Below are 27,874 nucleotides of genomic sequence, written 5' to 3'. Positions count from 1 at the left end.
TCATTCTAGGTAAGTAAATGTATGAAAATATTGTTATTGTTGCACTGGATACCAACAACAAGGTGACGGTCATTTACCTATCCCAATTATCTATCCCAATTCCATTTATCTATCCCAATTCCCAACCTTAAAGTAGATGATCATTTACCTCTTCCCACTCATATTTATTGTGCCCAGGTGGCTGTGTACCTAATTACTATTAATTCTTTAGAAATAGACTTTCCCAACTCTTGCAATGCAATCACCCATGCAAGGGAAACTCTGGATTTCTAATCTTGCATCATATCCTAAGGATGGATCTCATACACAGTGTTATCCAAGAACATTTTTCACAATGTTATGAACCATGGAAACTAAATATCTTTAAAAGTAGGCATTGTATGACTGGAAAACCAAATAGCCAAAAGGATATTGAGAATAAAATTTGGCACGAAGTGCAAGCTTTTTCAGTCTTCGTTGTTCTTCTGTAGACTTCAAATTTTTACTTTCCTCCAGGCTATCATTAGCTTCATCTCCATATTTCTCTCCTATATCTAGATCTTCAAAATCTCCATAGGCAGAGTCATCATCTTCATCACTCTCATCCATTGCTTCACCTTTAAAATAGTGAAAAAGTGTGGCAATAATGCCTATCAAATTGATTTGCCTTATGATCTTAATTTATCACCCATCTTTAATGTATCTGACTTGTATGCTTTTAAAGGTGCTATTATAGATGATGTAGGTACCATAGCAGACCTCAAGGAAGAGTTGGGGAAAAAAATTCCACCAAAGCCCAAACCAGTTGTGGAAGCCATCCTAGACAAAAGGATCAGCAAGCAGATCAGAAGGGGGACTTATTTTGAATATCTTGTATAGTGGAAGGGACAACCAACAAAAAATGCAACATGGATATCAGAAAAGGACCTCAAGGCACATGGTTTTGATCCCTCACTTCACACCACTCCAGAGACTAGAGTTTCTTTTATGTAGGGGATGGTAATATATGTTGCATAGCTAACAAATGGTTATTAAAATTTTAGGGCCACTGACTCAGCAAAGGCCAAGGTTTCCATTAGAACCTGGATTTCTAAAATTTGGTGCTACTTTTGTATATTTACTCTTACAGGGATCCTTAGTAGCACATTTAAAAAAAATATTTTTCTTGAAATCTATTTGGTGTGGTTCTGATCAATGCTATGTGTCTGGTTGCAGTTGGATTTCCTAATATATTGTAATTTCTAGCACTATGATAATTTAGTAAAATTTCAAAAGCATACCTTATTTAATAAGTTTTCTAAATCATTACTATGAGTTTGTTGCATTACATCCTTGCCTAGCTACACTTCTACTATGTAAAAAGATAACATATGGGTAGATTTTCCTTCTACAACAAACTTATTGTCTTTAGGATCAATGTGTCTTTAATTAAAATATTCAATAGGATTTAAGACATACTAGGTAATCAAACATTTTTTGCTTTCTATTGCTGTGAAATAGCATATTGACACTCAAGATATGGTTAAAATTGGCTTTGGTTAACAATAGTAACAAAGTTATTTTTGGCCAAGTTGGAAATGCTTCAGTGTCTTTTGGTGTGTAGTGTTAACTATTGGCTCCATTGGGGGCAAGGGGTTAGCTAATCTAGAATAAATATAGGATCAATGCTGGTGATTCCCTATATTAAGTTGCACACAGGATCCTCCAACTTGGAAATGCTTCAATGTCTTTTGGTGTGCAGTGTTAACTAGTGGTTCCATTGGGGGGGTTAGCTAATCTTGAAGAAATATAGGATCAATGATGGTTATTCCCTGTATTAAGTTGCACACAAGATCCTCCAATTTTCAATTGATTGATTGCAAAAAATAAAATATTGCTCTTTCTATGTATTCAAATAAGAAATTTAGTTGAACCAACCAAGAAATGTATTCAAGAAACACTTGTGTCCTGCTTCAAATTCCAAGAGAACTCAACCAATGCTATTCCTGCTTTAGTAGATAGCCCCTTTCATGTCCTCCCTTGCCTCTCTAATTAAGTGAATACTCGCAGAAGTTGCCTATCATGAGAAATGGAGCCATGGGGATTACATTACTGCATTAAAATTCAATAATAAACTAGGTGTTCCAACTATTCATATATCTACTATTGATACATATTTGGAAATGGTCCTTACTATGAAGATAATTTGAATGGAGATTGGATGTGAACATTGATTATGAAGAAAATGCCTCCCTGAATCAATTCAGAGCAACAACCTGATAAGGCACAATAAGCTTGTCTTCCAAAGAGGAATAATAGTTAAGGAAATGCAAGGCTTGATTGATTTGATAACATTGTGGAAGCATTCGGGCCTATTCAAGCTTCTTATAAGGAATCAACTCATAGCTATTTAAGAAGATAGTATTGTGGAAGATATCAAACTTAAACACCTAAACGAGTCAACCAAAGCCATTCAAAACTGATTTGATACCAAAGAAAAGAGAATCAAAGAATTACCTTGCAGGAAACTCCAACTAAATGCTTTTCATACCAAACAAAAATGCTCCAAAACTATAAAATAAATAACTAGATAAAGAATTTTCAAGCAAAAAGACTTGAAAATAATTATCATAACTAAGCCCAAACTTAAGCCTTGATCATCCTTTAGAATGCACGTATGTGTTGACATGGATTCAAAAGAATTATTTTTTAGTTCTTTGTGATAGTGCATGATGGTAGCTCTAGAATATTAATTATGTTAGGCTAAGACTAGCACATAGGCCATTGCGATATTTTGAGTCTAACATATTTAAATGACTAGTGATGCCTATGATTATGGTAGAATTGTCAGTGGATATGTTTTACATCTCCAAAGTAGGTTTTTTTTAATGAGTATAACCCCTTACTTTATCTTTGGGCATGACTATTTTTGATGTTTAGATCTTGATATTATTGTAACCCTATTCTGATAACATACAAAATGTTGAAGCTTGAAAGGAATTTGGAAGTTTTTGGAATCCAAAGTCGGCGCTTTGTTAGTTGTATCTGAATTTGTCAAGAAGTCAAGCCCTTCAACAAAGCTGTAAATCATTTAGAGTATCTGAATAATCATTAAACCTTGTCCAAAAACTATTTTTCCCAATTTTTTAGCAAATTAAATCTGAAGCCTTTTGTATTCCCAAAATAGGCTCCAAAATGTTCAATTTTTTTAGTAGAATACAAAAAGAAATCAATTGTGAGGACTTGCAGGAGAAATACGGAGAGAAACTTACAGATTATAATGATGGATCAAATCAAAGAAATGAAAGGAATTTTGACCAATGAAGAACAAAACTATAGGTATTCTAGTCCACCTTCAATCCATGGCATGATTTGAAAACCCTAAGCAAAAAAGACAGAACAACAATGTCCAGTATAGCCACAAAAAATGGTGCTGAAACAACTAGAAGAAATCCTAGCATTAGCAAAGAAAACCATCATCTATACCCTTACCATATTTTAACTCATCCACAATGACCATACATAGAAGATTCCCAAGTCTTGAGTGTCCCTCTCACATTTTTGTAGAAGTTTCTCATAACAATGAAGTCGAGCATGAAATTGATCTTTTTTACATTTTAACATATGAAGCCCATGTTGGTCAAAATTTTGACCAACACGGGCATGGATTTAAAAAAAAAGCTATTTCTCCTTGCAAATTCTGACCAATCTAAAATATTTTAATAGATGGTCGAAAATTTTGGTCTAAAATTTTTGGTACTTATCAAGATTTTTAATCATGTAGTTTCTAATAGGAGTGGTTAAGAATATCCATCTCTCACAAGCTTGAATAATCCACTTAGCACCCACTGCATCTAGGTGATGCTCACAAAAATGGAACATTATGACTTCTTGAGAGCTCAACTGTGACAGTGCTACTCTAATTCAAGTGCAATTAACAAGCCAACTTAGCTTGCTTCCTCATTTGCAAAACCTTCATAAAGTCTTGTGTCCTATTAAACATTGATTATAGAGTTTCTTAGATCATTCATTAACAAGTAGGTGGGTTTTCAAGCTTGTAATTTTTAGATCCCTCAAATATCTAGCAATAGCTCAGAAAGAAAATGGAACTTTTGCTGACCATGTATTTATGGTGCAGGTTAGTGGCTCAAAATTCTATTACCTAAAAAATGAGGCTATTTTATTGGAGATGGGACTCATTAACTAGGCTCTGTTAGAACCCACAAGAAGAGGATATGTGTCTTTGAGTACCCCTGATATTGTTCGAGCATCTATTCTTGAAAAGTGTGGCTTTCAACCTCGAGTAGAGAATACCCAGGTGTTAAGTCCTTTTATGATACAAAATTTGATTGACAGAACAATTTCTATCATCAATAATTTATTGTCTTAGTTGTCATTTTTATATGTTCCAAGGTTCAAGTCATAAATCATTGGAGTTACAAGAAGATCAAAGGTTTAAAGATAAGATGGTGCATTTGAAGATTTGAACCACCATGATACAGATATACTAATTTTTTTTTGAGCAAGTATATTCTATATATGGAACGGATATATGAGTCATTCAATTTCAGGGAAAACAATTATTTTTGTAATTAGACATACCTATGTTTTATTCCTTCATTCTTATTTATTTATATATTAAATTGTGCCCACTATCCACAAATAGAATATTGGTGACAGATGATTGAGACTGCAAGCCATAATGATGAAAAGATACCATGGTTGCACACTTCTTTATTGTTTGAAATGATTCATAACTGAAAATAATAGATCTATATTATATAGATTCCTCAACTCCTTCTAGTGAGTGATTAGTGAATTGAGTTTTTTTTGAATTTCTATTGCCTAAAGTATAGTTATTTTTTCTGGGTTGTTGGGCAGGGGATTGTACAGTGTCCATCGGTTCAGTAAGGTTGAAATTTTTGTGATATGTCATCCAGAGGAAAGTGAATTATTCCTTGAGGAGCTAATTAGCATTGAGGAAGATCTCTTTTCTTCACTTTGATTACACTTCAAGTGAGTTGGAAATGTTTGGTTGTTTAAATGATTATACAACATAATTTTTTTGTTTTTTTGTTTTACAATTTTTGATTTTTTGCAAGACTCTAGACATGCCTTTTGAAGACTTAGGTGCACCAGCATACTGCAAGTATGATGTGGAGGCATGGATGCTAGGTCTAGGGTAGTATGGTGAGGCATACCCTAAACTATAATGCCATTCAGCAAGGACAATATTTGATTGGTAGATAGGAAAAAAATATACGCCTCTACAAATATCTATATAATAATTATAATTTTTTTAATTTTCAGATATCCAATGCATCAAACTACACAGATTACCACAATCATCGACTTAATATTAAGTTTTGACCTATAAGTGAAGAATCAACTCTTTCAGTGGTTGTCAAGCCCAAGAAAGGGAAAACTCCATTGCCACCATTGCAGTTTGTACATACATTAAGTGCAACAGCTTGTGCTATACCTAGAATGATTATATCCATACTTGAAAATTTTCAGCGGGAAGATGGGTCTGTAATTGTTCCAGAAGTTTTGAAACCATTCATGGGTTGTGTTGAAGTCATATGTCCAAAGTCAAAACAATAAAACAATTTCCTAGATGTGAAGATAATTTTGTGACAGTTTTTTGAACCACTGTTTCTGAGCAAGACCTCATATTTAGCTACTGAGTGTATGAAATGTTTTCCACCTCATACATTTTAGTACTCATCTTTCTTGACCTTAGTAATCCTCAAATGGTAGGTTGACTACACATTTATTGGGATAAGTTGTAGGTAGGTGTCTTAAATGCATTTCTACATTGCTTACTTGATCCCTTGGTAACTTAAAGATCTAAAAATGTATAAAACAATGTTCTTTGAACATTCATGTTGTTCAAATGAAATTTAGAGGGGAGATTATCCCAATACTACAGACTATAAATAAGAGAAGATGTAAATACAATATGTTTTCTACTACATCACACTTTGCAAAGGGAGGGCATTCTTCTTCAAAAGATCATATTGATAATGATATAGCAGATCACACAGACAACATGAGGATATTTAACAGTAGCAAGTTCTCATTTATTTTTTTATTTATTTTTATATGGGGGTGTCCCCGTGACCTTAGCCTAGTGATGACCAGTGGCCGGTGTGAGCTTAGGGTGAGACTAGTCCCCCATTGGTGCAGAGTAGCCACAGGCAAGCCACTCTCACCATTTGAACCCGAAGGCGGAATCAAACTCAAGACCATGAGGGTGACCCACGACTTCAAGCCTATCCATCTACCGTGTGCACTAGGGGTCACCCCCTACAAGTTCTCATTTATTATGAAGAAAGTCAGCAGATTGCTCCCATAAATATTATTGATTCATATGGAAGGAAAAATAATTTGAGGAGGCCATCTTACTGTAATAGTTGTCTGTCGGGTAAGAAATAATTATAGTTTGAGACAAAAGAATTTGAAACAAGATCAAGGGAGAGTTGGCAGTATTTTTGTTAAAGAGTCTCATGACAATGCCAAGAATTCTAATGATGTCAAAATGATGGAAGTGAAAGACAACAAAATGTCCAAAGGTGCAATCAAATAATGTCAAATCAAAATAGAAAATTCCTCCTGGAATAAGAGGCAATCCTATGAATAACACTATATTTGCAAGAATAATGCAAGTGCACATATGTTAAATTCACATTGGAATGGTTAGGATTTTATTTGTGATCTTGATAGTAATTTTTAACAATGGAGTTCAAGAGATTGGACTACTCATTCTCTATTTAGTATGCACTATTCTCAAGAACTGGTCAAGTTATTTATCAAGGAAGCTTATGAAAAGTCCATTTCTTGTTAAATGTTCAAAGATAGACTATTGAGTGACCTTAATAGTTAATTGCTTTCATGTTTGCTAACTGCAGAAAGGGTGATTATCAATACCAACACATGTTATCAGAGGGTCTAGAAGAACAATATGATAAGAATATGTTTGAAATGAGCTAGATATGTATTTGAAACATTGATAAAAGCAACTGAAAATTGTTTGGTATTATGCTATTGTTTAGGAAATGTATAAAAAAGTATATTTACAAACTATGTTGTAGGATGGTATGTTCACTTGATTATGCAGTTGTAATTAATATGGATGACTAAAGGAAATCATAAATTAGAAAGTATAAAAGGAGCTACTTGTCTTCCAACCGTGGATACCTTATCCAATAAGCCCACGTTGAAGCCTCACTTGTTTTATGTTGACTAATGATCTTTGATGGCTCACGAATGCTTAACTAGGTCAGTAAGAGTCATGTGCCCTGAAAATGCAAAATTTCTCCTTTAAGAAAAAGGACCCACTTTTCAATATCACCTAGTAAAACCTGTAATAATCAATTTACAAACACCTATTAAGTTATGCTCTGTTCAACTACTGTTCTAGACTGCTACTTCCAAATTCAAAAAATAATTTTGTTTGTTTGCATCTGATTCAAGAACTTGTTGACCGGCTCAACTTTATGAATTATGTTTATACTCTTTGAACTATCTTGAAGCAATTTATCCAAATTTATATACAATATTGGAAGAGTTTATGTCAGATCTTCTTTAAGCTAAATAGATTGCTTCTAAACAAGGAGTTTTCTCATTAAATGGATGATCAAAACATAGCAACTATACTATTTTACCTTTTAATAAAAGCAAAAGCAGATGCAATACTCCTATATACGGACAAGCAAGGGCCTCTATATGAGAAAATAATTCCCAATGGCCTAATTCATTCTCATTCGTAAGAAAATGCACTGCAGCTAGAGGACCAATTATCCTAATCTCATGTGTGCCATGTTGATGAGAATGAGAAACAAGTATCCGATGCAGGCCATGGTCAACCACCCGAATGCTATTCACTCTCACTAGTCGGTCATAGTTGGTATTGAAAGAATGGTTCCACACTAGGCCAAGTCGACATAGGGCACCTACAAGAAAATTTGTTCATGGGAAAACCTTATGGGAAATGCCAATCCAATATCTGCACTCACCAAACTTCAAAAAATTCAAGCGAAAAAGACACACAATTTCATCTTGCCTTCCCAACCATATTCAAGATGAAAAAATGTGGGCAAACACATTTGGCGTGCACTCACCAAAGTTTAGAAAATGCGTGCAAATATTTGGCATTTTTAGTCTTTGCATCGACTTTGTGTAATTTGATGTTGGTCAAAATTTTGACCAAAGGGGGGGGGGATTTTTTTTTTTTTGCGACCAACACAGGAATGAAAACAAAAAATAAAGAGGATTCATAGCGTTGGTCAAAAATTTTGGTAGAAAAATGGATGCAAATGTACTATTGCCACTACACTTTAAAACAATATGAGATTTTAATAAGGAATACTCCAATGCTACACTTAAAACTGGATCTTAGGTTGTCTGAAACGGTAGTTTGAAGGAAAAATAGGTCATAGATTAGGTTTGTACATAAAACAAAGTAGGTTACTTTTAAAAGGAAAATATAAAATAGAGGTGAGTTAAATAACACAAATTTACATTGCATCCTGAGTAATCCAGATTCAAAAAGGATGAAGAGGAAATATGTGCCTAAATAAAAAAGCAATCCTAAAAGATCATCAAGAAGGAGTTGAGGATGCTACTAAGAAAAATAGTGCGAACACCCACAATTTTGCCAATTTGCACTAGAATTCTTCATCTTAGGTGCACTTGATTCTAGAAAACAATATTAGCTACTCCCTACCAGAGATCATGTTCACCAATTACTACCAAATTTAAAAAAAGTTTTGATTTTATTAATGAGGGGCCAAAGCAATGCAAGTTTTTCTTTCTAAACTAGCATTGTTTTATGAAGTTGAATGGCTAGTTACTAATTTACAGAAACAAGATTAGGACCCTAATTAGAATCATTCTAAGGTGCCATCATGCAGATCCATGTTGTCTAGAAGGAAAAGGAAAGCATCAATGGTGCATCCAATTTGTGTTGAGCTAGTTTTGTAATTTACCTAAAAATGAAAGAATGGCACAACCTTGATTGGGAGAAATTTCATTACCTGTTAGCTAAAAATAAAATCATTTCAGCAGGCAAGGATGCAAGGCTTGTTAAATTTTTATGTGTTTCTCAAATAGATTATGTGGATTTTCAAGCAAAAGCATCATAGATGAGGTCTGAAGATGATACAAACTATGCTGCTTTTCAAAGAAAATATTCAAATCACACAGATTAATATTATATGCAAAGCAATCCAGATCCAGAAAAGACGAAGACAAAAGATATGTCTAATTAATTAACACAGACCTATAAGATAGTAATAGAGGATTTGAAGATGATTTTTAGAAAAATGGTGCAAATGCACATGATTTTTCTAGTGCACACAATAAATCTTATAGTCATGTCTGTTTGAAGTCAGAAAATAACTATCAGCTACTAATTGCTGAAGATAATGTTCACCAATTACTACCACATTGAATCACAGGCTTTTCTTTTATTAATGAAAACAACACAATTTTTCCTTTCTAAATTAGTATCCTTTCCTAAATTTTGATGTCTTGTAATTTTTTGTGAAGACAGAGTTAGTGCCCTTATAGGAACCAATGTGAGTTGCCATCATGCAGCCCACTTTGTCTAGAATAAAAGATAAAGCATTTATGCTGCATTCAATTTGTGCTCGACTAGTGAAATACACCTCTACCATGGATATAAAGCACAATGAGAATGAGAGAAATTTTGTTACCTATTACTTGAAAATAAAACCAGTTGAGGAGGCAAGGGTGCATGAGTTGTCAAAACTTCATGTGCTTCTCAAACAATTTCTGTGGATAACAGGAAAAGTCTTTACATACCCTCATACATTTTAATATTGAAACACAATCAATATTTTTTTGATAGGGAATGTTTAGTAAAATGAAGTAGAGAAAAAGAAACATAGTTGCAGTAGCACCCTTCTACCAAAAAAACACACCTAGTATAAAATAATGGTTAAGATCAAGACAACAATAATAATTACTCATTGCTAAAGAATGTGGTATCAAACAATCGCCAAGACAATTGGGTTGAGGGTGTACTAACATCAAAATATTGTCTAATTAGGTGCCGCAAATCCTATTGCTATTTACATAGAGTTGTGACTTTTAGGTGTCACAAGGATGGATTGATTCCTCTTCTAGTTAGGTGTAACTTGGTATTTGGAAAAAAATGCTTGGAGATGCATAATTCCTCCACAGAAGAATTGCAAATTCCAGCAGAAGAACAAAAAGCATGCTCTAAAAGTTATAGCAAATCAAAATATAAAAGTTGAAGAAATCCACAATCAAATTTTTTGACATAAACATGCTTCATGCTTGACCTTCCCTCATTGCCACTCTCTTAAATTGCAAATTATTTCTAAGACAAACAAAAAGAACTAAAGCTTTGATTACATATCCAATTGTCAAAAGCATTTTCCTCATCTTCAAATATCAAAGGGCTTAGAAATAAATTCCCCTAGAGTTGAAAGTAAAACTTAATGAATTCTTCCCAGACACTTTATTGTATTCACTTTTGTACCATAAATCAATGTTATTGGTGCTGCCTCATCCCAGTCCAAATTTTTTTTCCAGCAATAGAACCACCAGAATCTATAGAATTTTCTATATAGCACAACAGTTTGAGTTGCACTCATGCAATGATTCTAATTTTCAAAATAAGCTTTAGCAGAAAAATTGGATACATAAGTTTTAAGCAGACTCTACTCTAGCTTCAGCATAAGAATTATTAAGTGGGATGCCTGATAATTTTTTAGAGGGTTCAATAACATTAATTATAAATTGACTCAATCAATTTGTCAAGAGATATATGCACCATGAAGGCCTTGGATACAACACTCATCATATCTGTTAGTATACTTCACACTTTTCTTTTGCTATGTAATTTTGATAGGTAATCAATCTATTCGTATTCTATTTCTATTTGTTCTCTGTATGTAAGCTTAAGGGAAATAACGACAATTACCATATCTAGATAAATATTCAAATACATAAAGAGTTGTATTATAAAAACAAGTTTCTAAAACAATCTAAACAAAAATTTGAGGATAGAAGCCACCTATTACTTCAGAATTTCCAGAGCAATCATACCAGAATGAGTGATATGGATCACATATTTTGACTCTTGTGCTATTTTTTTTGCAACAACCTATTTGTTTTACAATATATGTATTGTTGTATTAACAGAATTTTTATTACCTTAAGCTTGGTTGGAGGGCAATTCGTGAATGTTGATCTGGCTTCAATTCTTAACCCATTCGAGCATCCTCAAATAATAGGCATTTATAATTTCTAGTCCTACCAACACAGTGATCATCACGCCCACAATTAAGAAAAATGGATTGGATCACAAAACAATAAAAAAGCACCATATACTCACTCTATCCAGGAATATATTATATTATTCAGTCATTGCAGCTTTTGTGACAACTTCGTGTCTATCTTTGTCCTGGTAGATACACTCAAGAAATTTCAAAATATGACCTGCATAATGAATCAGTAACTCTTTTTTGGATGAGCTTTTGAAACCTTGAAAAATGGTTGAATATGCTTCTAGAATTCCATTACACAGCTGATTTGTATACTCAATCAGTTCATCCTCTTGATCAGTAGAATGCACAAACAACTCTGCTGCCCTCTGAAGCATAGGCATCCCATAACCTAAATATTTTTCAAAATGTTCCCCAATGGCCAGTGCTATATCTCCAAAGGATGAAAATATTGAGGGTTTTACTGAACGATGCATCCTATCACTTTAAAAAACAATGTCTATGCTACCAGAGGTGACAACATGGACTTACCTCACCTCAAAGAGCTCCCGTGTGTGGTGCACATGCAAACAAACCCTCCTTCGACCAGCGAAAAAATGATGACAACTTTTTTCTTTTTTTGTTATGTGAACTAGAACTAGAGTTGGTCAAAATTTTGACCAACTTGGGCATAAAAATGAGTTATGTGAACCCGAGTTGGTTAAAATTTTGACCAACTCGGGCATAAAAATTAATTTTTTTAAATTCATCATTCATTTTAAGAGTTACGTCAAAAATAAAGGTCAAAATTTGATCTAAAATGTACTAGTGGGGTTGAATTCACATTTGTCATTTTAAATCTTTTCAACAAATCAGTAGCATACTTACTTTGACAAATGAAAATGCCTTGATCATTTTGATTTACTTGTATCCCAAGAAAATATCCCATGAGTCCCAAGTCAGTCATATCAAATTCATTTTTCATGGCTGCCTTGAAATTTTTAATTGACATATTATCGGTGAATATCAAATCATCTTCATATAAGAAAACTATCAATATTTCTCCTTCATTCTTCACTTTGACATACAAAGTTGGTTCATAGCCATACGTACTAAAACCATCATTCACAAAATAAGAGTCTATTCTACTGTACCAAGCTCTAGGAGCTTGCTTCAAGCCATATAGTGCCTTCTTCAGCTTCTATACCTTATGTTCTTCTCCCAAAATTTCATATCCTGGTGGTCTATATATAGTTCTTCTTCTAAAATTCCATTCAAGAATGCTGATTTCACATCCATTTGATAAACCTTGCAATTATTTTGGGCTGCAATGGATAAAATCATTCTAATAGTGTCTAATCTTGCCATAGGTGCAAATGTCTCACTGTAGTCTATACCCAGTTGTTGTGTGAAGCCTTTTGCTACTAGTCTTGCCTTGTGTTTCTCTACTTTTCCATTAGCATTATATTTTGTTTTGTATATCCACTAAACTCCAATCACATCCTTACGTTTAGGAAGATCTACTAAGTCCCAAGTATCATTCTTTTCTATTGATTGAATTTCTTTATCCATGGCTAAAATCCATTTGTCATCTTTAATAGCTTCTTCAAAATAAATTGGATCAGCATGTGTTAAGAGTGCAAAATTAATGCATAAATCATCATTTTCAGCCTCTTGTAATTCATCATATATGTCTCTAAGACTTCATGTCTTCCTTGAAGTATTTATAGACCTTGATCTTAATGATGCAAGTGTTGGATTAGATGATTCACTATTGTTAGTGCTTGCTAGAGGTGATTTTTTGAGTGGTAGGTACCCTTGTAGGTGTTTTAAGAACATTTGTTTGTGTTGTAGAATGCACATCTTGAGGTTCATTTTCTTCATTTTCTTGTGGAACACTAGCTGCAACTGTAGTTGACTTATCCAAGCTACCATCCCATGCTTCTTCTACAAACTCAACATCACAACTTATTATTAACTTCTTTGTGATAGGATTGTATAGCATATATGCCTTGGATTGTTCACTATATCCCACAAATATGCACTTCTCTCCTCTATCATCCAATTTTTGTCTTACTTCTTGAGGTGCCAATGAGTATGCCACACAACCAAATATCGTCAAATGTGCTATATTGTGCTTCCTTTTCCTCCAAGCTTCTTCTGGTGTTTTATTTATTACTACTTTCATTGGACATCTATTTAGTATGTATACTGAACATGCAACCGCTTTAGCCCAATACTCATTTGGCAAGTGTTTCTCCTTTAACATACTCCTTGTCATCTCCATAATTGTTCTATTTTTTCTTTCTACTACTCCATTTTTTTGTGGAGTGTACCTTGCTGTAAATTGTTTCCATATGCCATTATCTTTGCAAAAATTCAGAAAATCATTTGATATGTACTCTCCACCTTGATCAATTCTTAATGTTTTAATAGAGTATCCATTTTCTTTCTCAACCTTTTCCTTGAATTCTTTAAAGACAGAAAATACATTTGATTTATACTTCACAAAATAAACCCAAACTTTTTTGCTGAAATCATCAATAAATGTCAAGAAATAAATTTTTCCGCTTAAGGATTGTGTTTGCATTGGCCTACAAAGATCTAAATGGACTATCTCAAGTGGATGTTTTGCTCTATAAGACTTTCCAACTGAAATTTTTTTTCTCTATGTTGCTTTGCCAAAATACAACTCTCACATGTTGTCTTATGTTTCTCTATTGATGGCAACCCATAGACTATTCATTTTTTATATAAGAGTTGTAACCCTTTAAAGTTTAAATGACCAAACCTTAAATGCCATTGCCAAGATTCATTTTTGTGTAAAGCTCTCAATGCAGATTCAACTACTTTTTGCAATTTATTTGGCTCTAAGAATAATTCACTTTGGATTTTAAGTGGGAACATTTTATTTTGTGTCATTTCAACTTTTCCAGTCAGCCTATTGCTTGGTCTTTTATCTAGAATCACACATTGACCATTTTCAAAATGTATGGTATATCGCTTTTGTACTAGTTGTCCAATGCTTATGAGACTGTGTTGTAATCCAGGAACATAATATACATCAGGAATTTCTTTTTCTTCAACTTTCTTAGTTCTTATGTTAATTGAGCCTTTTTCCTTGACTGAGATTTGATGATCATTCCCCAACTTAACCTCTGATTTTACTGATTCATCTGTCGTTGAAAATATCTCCTTAGACCCACTTATATGGTTACTAAAACCACTATCTAAGAACAATACTTCTTTAGAATTCTCTTGTGCAACATTGCATGTTATCAAGATGGTGTTTTGCTGACTAGTGTTGGGTTGACTTTCATTTGTAAAATGTGCCTTTTGCCTATTCATGTCATTTTGTCCTTTTCTACATTTAGATGCAAAATGCCCAAATTTATTACAATAATGACATTGGATGTTAGATTTTTCGTACCTTTCTCCTTGATGATGGTTGCTCCCCCTTCCTCTTGTTGATGTGAAATTGGTTTGTGTGCTTGATGTTGGCCTTCTACTCGCAAATTGTGGATTTTCTCTTCCTCCTCTTGGTGTAAAACATTTTCTGCCTCTACTGCAATTTGATCTTCCTCTTGTTCTTCCAAATGAAAGTTGAGTCTTGAAAGAATTCTCCAATGAAGTTCCTGGATGATTCAACCTTTGTTCATGTGATAAGAGAGAACCCATTAACTCATCTATTGATAGCAAGGAGAGATCCTAAGATTCTTCAATGGCTGCAACTCTTGAATCAAACTTATTTGGTAGACTTCTAAGTATTTTCTCTACAACTTGTTGATCACCAAGGGTTTCTCCATATGATCTAATCTGATTTACTATCCCCATTGTTTGAGTGAAGAATGAGTCTATTGAATTTGAATCTTTCATTTGTAAATTTTCAAAATCTCTTCTAAGATTTTGGAACTTTGAAGTTTTTACCTTTCCTGTGCCTTAGTATGTTGATTGCAATTTGTCCCATGCTTGCTTTGAGCTGTGGCAACAGCTACCTTTGGAAATATTGCTCCCTCCACTTCTTGCTGAATAAAGAATAGTGCCTTAGCATCCTTTTTCCTATTTTCCTTTAATAAATCTTTTTCAACTTGTGAAAGAGCTTGATATGCATGCTGGTTTACTGGTTCAGGGAACCCACTTTCAACTAAATCCCAAACATCCTGAGAACGAAAAAGTGTTTTCATTTTGATGCTCCAATAATCATAATTTTTGCCACTAAAAGTTGGAATTTGTGGCTATGAAATACTTCCACTAGTTCCTACCATGATTTAACAATAATTTTTTTTGACTTGTAACAACTACAAACCCTTTCTCTTCCTTCCTCACATATCAACTATGATCTCTTCCTTAGATCGTTTTGCTCTTATTTTCCCTTCACCCACAATGACATCTTCCTATAAAGATAATGCCCACATACAACTCTAATACCAATCTGATGGATGGGCAAAGGAAAAAAAATAACAAATACATAGAACAACATGATGTGCTGCTACACAATAAACTATATTATCTTTCATTCCCCCATAATCTCAAATGAGTACATAGTGCTTTTTATAAGAAAGCATACAATATTCTAGAAAAATCTACCATTAGCCAAGAAGAAAAAACATCTACAAACTTTTGGAAAAATATTACAGCCAACTCAACCTTTGGAACAAACCCTACACTTGAAGCTAATAATCTAGAAGTATAGTTTAAAATGAGAGATCTAGAACTCTTGATGAGAAGACAACAATAAATAAATTAGTTGGAGTAGGTAAAGGTAGGTAAGATTAAAAGGATAGCTAGAAGCTTATGTCACCAACAATATCATCCTATATAAGTGGGGAATGAAATTAGATATAGCATTTGCATCACATTATGTGATATTAGAAACATTTGCAAGTTTATAAAGATTGCTCAGAAATAACATTCATGACTATAAGTGATGGGAAGATAGTATAATATATTGTCCATTGTCAAATCAGAGAAAATATGGTAAAAAGGATACAAATTAAAGAAAAAATTGTAAATAAATAAATGACCCCCAAAAGGGTTCATTACAAATGGTATCAGAGCCTCAAACCTACTAGCCTGAGGGTATCCTATGCAATTAAGTCAAAAACAACAGAGAGCAATCAAGATGGCAACGAAGAAAGTGGTTGCTGAGACTTTGGGAACTAAATTGGTTTGCAATAATAGGGAAAAGGATACACAATGTGGAATGAGAAGGTATGCCAACGTTCAAGAAGAATTAGCACTATTGTATAGATAATCCTAGTCACTAATAGGATCAGTGGTTGATCAAAGCAGCAATAGTAGAAATAAGAATAATAAGCCACCTTTGCAATATCCAAAGATGGTTCGATACCCAATACTAAATTGGCATACTCTTAAGGGAATATAAGTTTTCATTTTGGATTAGAAAACCACGTTTGAGAATAGGGAAGAGATAATCAAAGAAACAATGGAAAAGACCTAGTCAACGACTGCCTTGAAGGGAATAGATAGCTATTAAATATTATATCTCTTATCATTTCAGAAATTGAAAGTATATGGATCACCAACCATCAGAAATATTTTGGATACTTTGAAATTTTTTCTAAGAAAAAGAAATACTTATGATTCACGTGAAGTTGATACCATTAGATGTATTGTGAAGAAAGTTTGAATACGATGGTTTCCACGAATGATTATTGGATCAGATATTGAGACAAAAATCAAACACGTCTTAGCTAGTTTAGAAATTGTTGTGCATACATTGATTGGTGGTAGATGGTGTATGTAAACGAAAAGAAGATAACACGTGGTTAACTAGAAAATTGGAAATTGTCACATAGGACCAGTTAGTGAGTGTGTTTTATCATACTTTTGAGGCCTACAAATAGAATGATTGATTATTGGTTTGCAAGACTATGAAATAATGACATATTACTTATTAGCTTGCTTTCAGAGCATATTTCCTCATGATGGGAAGTTGGCTAATTATACTGATTGAACAAAAGAATCCGTTACAGGTATCTCAAAGTTTTTGAACCTATCACTCTTGAGGAAGGCATCCAACAAGAAGAAACCTATTCAAAGATTGATTAGGAGCTTATTTACAAGAGGAATTATCTTGAAAGCTAGTCTAAAAAAGAGGAAGAATGAAAAGATATTCAAAAAAATAATTTTGCCCTAATTTTACTTTCTAGACTGCCCAATTCATAAATACCACTTTCTTTTCCGATTCAAGCTCAGTGGGACTTTGTTTCAAGTGTAAAGGGTTATGGTCATATGGACACATGTAAATTACTAAATTTTGGTAAGGATTCACATGATATCATTTGTGGTGGAAGAAGTCAAGGAGATGGTTGAAACTGATTATGAGGAAACTAAGAAATTAATGAAAACATCCACACAGAGGACTCAGTTCAACCTAATGTATGGATAATTTCACTTTCTACCACAATCAGTATCACCACATATTAACCCCATAAGGGTTAGAAGAAAGTGAAAGGAAGAATTTGGTTGACTTGTCAATTCTTCGAATATGTATGCTTCCGTAGATGCAAATTTGGTGACATTAATAGGTCTAAAGGTTGTCAATTTGTGTTAGTAGTCAATGAAAATGATGTGTAATGTGTGATTAAAAGGAATGAAATTATAGTTGGATAACTATGAATTAATTTTGATATTGTGGGACTCCTTTAGTATGAATTGATTTGAGTGCAGGTTTACAATGCTTGAAGGGCCAAAGTGAATTTTGAATAATTTTGAAACAAATACACATGGAACATTAATACAACAATTCTGCTTAAATACACTTCACCAAACACCAAACAAAGATAAATCACTGATAAATAGATCATAATTATATTCGTGCACTCTCATAGCAAGAAGTATCCACACTAACGTAGTAAGAAGGCATAACCATGCCTGCAATATACAAACTTAGTTCACAGAGATTTCCTAGTTTGCATCACACAGTGAGAAAGGAGGAATTACATTAGGCCCTAAACTGTAAGTAGGATTTAGTATTATGATATTATTATATCAAAGATTAAGAAACCATAACTATGAAAGAATAATACTTCATCATACTAATTAATGATGAACCCTAATGGAAAGAATACATAATTATTACAGCCAATTAATATTATTGATTATAGACTCTTTGGATATGAAGAATAAACCTAAATATATGTATTAATGAATAAAGTTTGGTATAAAACAAACCTTGGCATATATATACATATATATATATATACACACAAGTATAGATGTGAATATATGAAAAATGAAAATTAGATAAATAGTGAGTTAAGGGATATATATATATATATCATGATGACATTAGGAACATATTCTCATTATAGTACATAAGGGTCTATTTCTCATCCACATTAAGATCTCTTAAGGTAGGGAGTTTGTGGATGGAGAGGCAAAGTAATTTCGGGCACATGATGGATATCCTCCAGGGAACCACTTGTAGTCTGTTTCACACGCCCTTTGGCATTGTAAGTCTCCCATCTTATGATGATCAAAATAAGGAGAGAGAAAGATTCCTATATGAAGAAATCTTCCAAATGATTATGTACATTAGATTAACACTCATATTTTCATCCACATTATGATATCTTAAGGTAGGGAGTTTGTGGAGGGAGAGGCTGAGTAATTTTGGGCACATGACGGATATCCTCTAGGGAACTGCTTGTAGTCTATTTCACGTGCCCTTTGGCATTGTAATTCTTCCATCTTATGATGATTGTAATAAGGAGAGAGGAAGAATCATGTGCCCTATATGCAGAAATCTTCCAAATGATTATGTAAATGAGAAAAGGAATCATCACAAGACTCATCTTTCTTTGGAGCTATTATATGCTAATAATTATTTGTGTTTATAGGATCCATGATCAAAAGGCATATTGGGAAAGTATATTTTTCATTCCTTTTACTCTACTTCATTGTGAAAATGAACAAAGAATGTATGATGTGTCTGCATCGTGTATTCTTTGTGCCTTCATGCATCATGTATACTTCATGTCTTCATGCATTAATGTGTCTTCTTTGTGTATGTTTCGTGTCTGCAAGTACTCAGATATTTACTTCACGCATTATGACATTAACTACATGCATACCTTATGTATTCTTTCATTCCAGTGTATAACTTGTATATTGAATTCACAATAAAGGTTTAGTGTAAACAATCATTGCTTGAGGACAAGCAATTTGAGGAAGCACAGACTATCATGTCCCCTAATTAGGGTAATATAAGTAAATGATTATGAATAAATAAATATATTATTTCTTAATGTTATGATATATTAAAAGAAATATTGATATATTATTAATGGTATAATATATTATTAAAGAATAAATAATAATATATTATTGATATAATAATAATACGTTACTAAGGTAATAAGGTAATATTAAAGGTCAAATCATTATTAATAAATAAAATAATAATAATATAATAACGTTATTATCATACAATATGATATTACATTATAATTATAATGTGATAATAGTATTAAAATATAATAAATAAAAGATTGATAATATTAGTAAGGTAATCAAGATTAATGGATATCAATTGTACACATAACAATAACAATAATGTTTTTAATAAATTATGTACACTATTATTAAATAAATATTGGATATATAAATATTAATAGTAGTGCATCAAGCATTATTATATAATATTGATATATAATTATTATTATGATACTATAAAAATATATAAATGAATAGTTAATGAGATTATATAAGAAATGATAATATAAATTAATTCTATAATAAAAAAATATAATAGTTTTAACTATTAATGAATCATAATGTAATTAAAGCAGATTCATAGGGTTACACCCCTTGACACATGATAAGTATATAAGGGATTTCAAAAGCATTCTTTAGGATATTAGGAAAAATATTTAAAAAGGCATTATTCTCTCCAAATCAATGATTTCAAAGAACAATATCATTAATTGCACTGAATACATCTACATTCATACATTTTCTTTCTTCCTATTCACAAAGTAACTAAAGATAATAAAAAATTAGTATTTCAAGTTTACAGACATATGTAAGGATCAGAGTTATATCAGAACTCAAGCTTGCATGCATAATGATCGAATTTATATTAGACCTCTCACTTACTATTTCAAAGAAAAGAAAACACTTTTTTTCGAAAACCTTGATCTCTTATTTGCATCCTTTAATGGATCTATTTGTAGAGCATTAGTCTTGTTGGAATAAAACTGTTGCATAATTTGAAAGTGATGATTAGAGAGCACTATTGTTTCAAGAGCAAATTGACAAGATCACAAACATCATCATAGTTATTGTTGCAAGAACATATCTAAAGATCAAAGACAGAAACATATTCCTATAAGCGATATCATCCTATATAAGTGGGGAATGAAATCAGATATAGCATTTGCATCACATTATGTGATATTAGAAACATTTACAAGTTTATAAAGACTGGTCAGAAATAGCAATAATGACTATAAGTGATGGGAAGATAATATAATATATACTCCATTGTCAAATCAGAGAAAATATGGTAAAAAGGATACAAATTAAAGAAAAAATTGTAAATAGATAAATGACCCCCAAAAGGGTTCATTACATGTCTCGCCCTTCTCAAGGATAGCTCAATGTTCCTTTACCATGATAGAAAATAAGGATTATCTATGAGGTATTTTTATGTTGTAAATATATAGAAAGTATAATGAACATCAAAATGATGAATAGTAAAATCTCCATCTTAGTTCCCACGTCTTAGGTATATAGTTTAATTTCAATAAATAATTTGAAATTCTTTTGATGGTTCTTGATAAGCCCCCTATTACTTTTCCCACATGGCTTACGGTGAAAACATGAGTTGGTCTATACTCATACTTTATCAACCTTTTTTTTAATGATTCATGTTTTTTCATTAGCATTCTTGTCATAGAAGTAGCTTCTCTGAACTTTGATCCTAATTGTTTTTACATTTTAGTGCAAAACATTTTAAGACAAATATACTAGGTATATGTTGACTGATAGAGGCATTACAAAACAATTCCTAGTTAAAATATCCAATATTTTGAAGGAGATCAATAATTTTTTTGGTTACGATGGTGGCCAACTTACTTTTTGTCTTCTTCTTTTTTTAATGTCATTTTCTAGTTTACAATGTTTATTTTGTGGTTCTATTTTGTTACTACTTCAAAAAAATTCTCTATCTTGACCTCACTACTGGTAAATTCTCTTGAAATGCCCTTTTAAAGATTGATGTAATTAGTATTTTAGTTTTGGGCCATCTCTTTCATTATTGAATGAGAACATCTATAATATCATTTTTTATGGCAATTAATGAATTTATTTTATTTATTGAATTTATTGACTATGTCTTTCTAAGATACTTTAGTATTGTTAGTCCCTATGATGATCAATTCAACATAACATGACCATTATGAGGGTTTCGTTGCATTATGTTGAGGTAATCATCAATAGGAACCAAATACTCTGAATTAGCTGCCTCTATGAGTCAAGTAAAAGCATTCTTTTTTAAACTTTAGAAAAACTTATCTTTCAATTCACTAATTTATTTTCTCCATTATTCCTTGCATTTATATTAACACTTTCAATTGAAAAAGGAGAGATGACAAGAAAATCTTGCATTTTATTGAGATATTAAAAGGTATATGTGACTATATTTAGCATTAGGAACATGAGAGGAAGTGGCTTAGAAAATAGGTTTGCATGAATAAATATAATGAGGTGCATGTATACATATGAAGAACAAAATGAAGAATTAAAAGTAAGTAGTTAGAATAATATAGGATTATGTAAAGAGAAACAATAAATATAATAGGTTTACATTAATGGATGAGATAGGAATTGAAGTATGAAATATTATGTAGGATATTAGAATAATATAAGATATGTAATTAGGAAATAATATATAAAAAGTAATCCTTACAACAATAACTTGAACACCTCTAATCCAAATAGCTTTTCAATAAAAACAACATGAATCCTATGTACTAATTATGTAGAATTATAAGATTAATTTGTTCATCTACATAAAAATGATTGTTATCTTTAAAATGATTATTTGATTTAAATTTTAGTATTATTACAATGGACAGATATGAAATTTTTTGTCATTTGAAATTGAGTAATTAATACACAAAAATATAATAAGATATATATATATATATATATATATATATATATAACCAACCACAAATTTTGATTTCAAAATTGACAAAGGATAAATACAAGGGGCTGAAAGGCATTCTTAAAAAATACTACATTGAACCAAACTATATCTCTATAAAAGGATTCTTCAAGTGAAGAATAACAATTGGTATGAATACATTGAAGCAACATATTTATTAGCAATGTCAATAAATGAAAATCATAGCACAACGCTTATGCTAACAAAACAAGGGGATGCAAAACTTGCATTGAGAATATCAATTAATGTTCTTTTGATGCAGTTATGAGTGCACCTACAAAGCTTCAGATAATTCAATAGTTTGGAATGACTACAACTATATTAATTGAATCCATAGTTTCAATCTTCTCACTGCCTTCCTGACATTTTTGTTGTCAATATTTTCATCTACTTTCGTTGACATCTTTGCTAAAGAAGGCAAAGATAAAATTTGCCCTATTTTTAGGATATACTTAAACATTATTACTTGTCAACATTACTTACCGACTTCTTTCTAAAAATCTTGCTAATCTATTTTTGGGATCTGCTTAGAATCTATTCGTACTTGTTGCCTCTTCCATTTACATTTGTGCATTGTTGTCTCTTGCTCTTCACTGCTCATTACATGTGCCATCGAAAACCTTCCCACATATCCATTATTTTCACACTCTTTAATCATAACATCATATTCTGTAATCATAACATCTCTTTGAGGCAGTCGGAAAAACGATGCATGTGTCCTTTTGCGTGCTTCCATTTTCTGAATACATATCAGGGAATTTTCAACTTATACAACATCTGATAAAAAAATATCAATTCTATTCTGTTGTATGTAGATATTGGGTTCTAAAGCTACCATGTTCGCATTTGGAATGACTAATAGAGAGGTACCAATGCTCATAAGCTAAGCCAAAACTAAGATTCAAGATAACAAATTCGGAAATATTTTTTGGTGCTGTCGATCACCAATTCTCTCAATCATGAATATAATTTTACAGGATATGATTTTTTTTTTTTTTTAATTCTTTAGGTTAAAACATATAAAATAACATTTGCATAAGATTATTTGAATATGATAAAGAGAGGGAACAATGGTAAAATTGGAGACCGAATAGATTTTATCTATATTTAAAAGGTTGATTACAATGATCTTTAAATAAATTAAATTTATGAGAGTTGGGTTTTTTTGGTATGAGACATGATTATAGTTAAGTCTGAACAATTTTCTTTTATTTCAACACACTCTAAAACTTTACATTATCATACAACTGTATTAGATGATGGGGCCTCATTAAAAGATAGGATTGTTAGCTTATCCATCTATAAGTGATAAACATTTGACACAAATACTTTAAAAAAATTGTAAACTTATTCTTTCTAAAAGTTTTAGTAAAATAATTTGCAAGACGCTCATTGATTGGTGTATAAACCAGTTCTATTTTCTTATTAAAAATACGTTTAACGATAAAGTGATAGTGTACTTCAATATGCTCTAAGTGAGCATGGAAAAGTGAAGTATTAGATTTTCTCAAGACACTTCTATTATTAGAATATATAATTTTTGGATCAAGTTGTAGATGTAAAAGATTCTCAAGAAGTCTTCTATGAAATATTCATTCACAAGTTTCTATACAAAAATCTACCTTTTACCCAACTTCAATGAATAACAAAACAAAATTAGGTTGCTTCTAACAACTCAATGTGAAAATAAAAAATCTAAGGTTAAAATCATAACACAATTTTCTAGAGTCTATGTAACCTAACTAATTTGAATTAGAAAAATCAACAAATTTGAAATCTTTACATACATACATGAATTTGTCTAGGAGAATGCATGAATTTAGATAATATAACAACTAGATAGAAAATATGTCTAGCTGAGTAGGGTTCACATAAATCAATTTCCTATCTAAATCCTATACAATATGTTGTTAAATAATATATCATTTGGATATTCAATCAACTTAGTGCCTATCTCCATTCATGTTCACAAAGCTCTGAACAATATTGCATGTTGAATAGCATAAGAATTCTATTTGAAAAATATATATTTTGAGGTGTTTTCCACACTTAAATTCTAATAAGTAGGGAAGTAATCCAAATCTCAAAATGGATCTTCACATATTCTTTTACCTCTTGTATTAATGATTACTTTTTCCTTGTTAAGAGAAAATCATCAACATATAACACAAAGAATTGAACAGTTTTTTGTCAAAATTCTTAATGTATGTCCATTTGGACTAACGACATACACTTTGAATGACCTTTGAAGAATTTACTTAACATTTGTTGAGTACCAAGATTATGGGGCTTGTTTTAAATCATGTAAACTGCCTTTCTTATTTGACATATTAGGTGTTCCTTCCCCTTGTCAACAAATCCAATTAGTTGGATGACATATAGCTCCCTTGTCAATTCACTATTTATGAATTTAATTTTTACAATCATTTGGTGAATTTCTCAATTGTTATACTATCAAAAACTAATTATGATCATCTTTGCAATAGGAGACAAAAATTCCTCAGTAACAATCCCTTCAATTTTTTTTAAACCTTTAGTTATTGACCTAAATTTGTGTTTTTCACTTGGGCCATTAGATTCAAGCTTGATCTTAAGTACCCATTTACAATCAATACTATTTCTTCCATTAAGTAAAGGAACCAATTCTAGTTTTTATTTTTTCTAATTGACTTTATCTCCTAATTTGTAGCATTTTCCCATTTTTCATCATTTATTTCTTTACAAAAAGTCCCTTTTTCCTACGCATTTAAAATACTTGATATTAACACATAGATTCATAGTCTTCAAACATGATAGGTGTTTTCCTATCTGGTTTGGATATTCTTATAGGTACATTAGATTATATATTATACATCATTTCTCAATTTGGATTATCAATATCTTCTCCTTCTCTACAGGAATAAGAATTTCTAATTTTAATTTATCAATTCTAGTTTTTCTTTGGATTATAGTAAAATTTGGTTTAAATGGGGACGAAAAACCCCTAGAAAAAAACACATAAAGATATTCAATATAAGCATTAGAGGTTTAAAATAATAGTGGTAAAAACACATAATTGACACATGACCCAGAAAGCATAGGAAGAAAAGATTGACAAAGTAGAAAGACCGAAAAATACCCTATGAACAAACCCCCAAACCAAAAGAGAAAAAAATAAACAAGCTCCTTTAGAGATTTTGTAGCTTGGTCCCCAATGATAGTGACCTCCTTCATGGGGTCTTTAAGTTGATTCATGCCTTTGGATTAAGAAAATACTATCTTCTTAAGACTAGCCCTCATTTTGTTTCTAGGTAAATGATTTATAGTAATATTTTCTTCCTTTTTATTACTACCTAGATTCACATTTATCTGAATACCCTCCATGTTATTTTTCTTAGTAAAGTCCTTTGTCTTCTCTAAGTAGGAGTTGATCTTGTCATCTCTCTCTTTTAGATTCTTGTAGAGCCCATCCTTGTAATTCTTTATTTTGTTCAAAAATATTCTTTATTTGACACATTCTTTTGAAGCTACAATATAAGCACTAACACATTATTTTGAGGCTGCAATAGAATCAATAACTTTAACTTGACATTCATCCCTATTATCAAATATATCTTGCTAGGAAAAACTTATAGAAAAATGTCTTCTTACTATTCCAAGAAAGATGCTTAAAACTAAACCAATAAAGTATGTGAAATAACTCTTACCAATTCTCCTCTTTAGTGCCAATCACATAATGGACAATAATTTTTTTTTAATATTTGATTCTCATAAACATATGTATCATGAAAATAAAAAAGTTAAATGCTCCTGAAATTCAAAATCTTGATAAAATCATGATGAGTTGGTCCATTCCTTTACACCTTCCATGGTGAGGAACATTTCATATCTTTGAATTATTACAATTTCACTTCACCAATCAAAATGTTGAAACTCACCCATAGATCTACACAAGTGTGGTTCTCTAGCACATTTAACTTTTGATAGACACCATTCAAAAAGATCCAATGAGAATGTTGTACATCTGAGAAAGCTTTCTATCTCATATACAAAATTCTCATTGGAACTTTTTGGATGATGTTCATTAAAATTCAAATGTGGGGTGAACCCACAATAGTGGGTTACACTTGTTTGCCTAAATTGACACTAAACTGTGAATTTTTGAGAAACCTTTCACTTTCAAATGAAAATTATCATTTAACAATTAGGAATTTAAAGATGAAGTAAATTATAGTTTTTTAAGATTTTCTATCTAGATTGTAAATATATTTTTAAATTTTTTTTATTGAATTATTTTTTCTCCCATGAAAATTGGTATGTTATAAAAAAACCTTATTTTGAAAGATTGACACTTCTTTTGACACACATAACATTTTTTCTCTAAAATAGATATCAATTTAATTCTTTCGAATTTAGTTTGCTAACATCCATATTGAAACCGTGGAGGTGGTCTAATGTCTTTGTCCTTAGTATTTTATATTCGATCAAAGTTTAAAGTTGACATAACACTAATTTGGAAATACGTGGCTTTTGACACATGTAACTTATTATATATTTACCTAATTTCAAAATTTCTTTTTTTGATTGAAAGAGGATTCAAATATGGAGATTGTAGCTATTTTTTTAAAAATATATTCTCTTAGTTACTATTTTTCCTTGAACATCCAATATAGAGGTTTATTTTTTATAACGAACCTTTGTTCAATTCACGTAAAAAAATGTGTAAATAAAAAAATTCAAAATGTATCAAATTCATAGTCATTAAAAATCTTGTTCAAAGTATCTATCTTGAAAACTGACATGTCTTTAGTGCTCCATCTGAACCTGGTAATTAAGCCTTGAAGCCATGAAAATATTAAAAATCTTCTAACATTTAGAGAAGACTTATAATTAGTTTGTTTTGATAGAAACTTAGTTTCTATCAAAACTATAAATATTAGTTTTGATAGAAGAAAAATCCTAAAGTCTCTATCAAAACTAAAAATGTGGGTTATGTGCTTGGTTAATTGACCCTAGGTAGTTTTGATGAAACTATCTAACGTAATTTTGATCGAAACTCTTGTCTGCCTTTAGGGGGTTTTGTTTTTATAAAAAAATGTCATTTAAATAATTTTTTTTTTTCAATTTTAACGGTCAAATTCAATTAGATAATTTGCACTTCAATTGGGAGGGAAGAAATATTTTGTACCTTGTTTATTTTCAAATTTTGGAACAAAATTTGGCGACATGGGAAATAAAGATTAAAGAGAAAGTAAGTATGCACAAAGAAGAACTCACAAACAATAAGATGAAAGTCATCAAAAAAAATTAGTAGGATACTATAGGAGGCAAGGTACACATGTGCAATCTTTATTCCAATGCATATATAACTTATAGTGTAAAATAATATTCTAGACATTTTGTCTATAGTTAGGATTAGGGTTTATCAAATTAGGAATATGGTAGATATTAACTTAGGGTTACTATTAACTTAATATTAAGG

The 27,874-nt window shown here is 31.5% G+C and overlaps 1 pseudogene; it reads left to right on the top strand.

Annotated features, from left to right (window-relative positions):
• Window positions 1-4,087: 4,087 nt before the first annotated feature.
• LOC149563425 (serine--tRNA ligase, chloroplastic/mitochondrial-like) lies at window positions 4,088-5,562 on the top strand (annotated as a pseudogene).
• Window positions 5,563-27,874: the final 22,312 nt, after the last annotated feature.

Source organism: Cupressus sempervirens, chromosome 4 (genome assembly GCF_028749045.1).
Source record: "Cupressus sempervirens isolate cs-2001-9-10 chromosome 4, ASM2874904v1, whole genome shotgun sequence".
In the NCBI taxonomy this organism is placed as follows: domain Eukaryota; kingdom Viridiplantae; phylum Streptophyta; class Pinopsida; order Cupressales; family Cupressaceae; genus Cupressus; species Cupressus sempervirens.
Note: the sequence above shows the minus strand (reverse complement) of the source record. Positions and strands in the feature narration are given on the sequence as shown.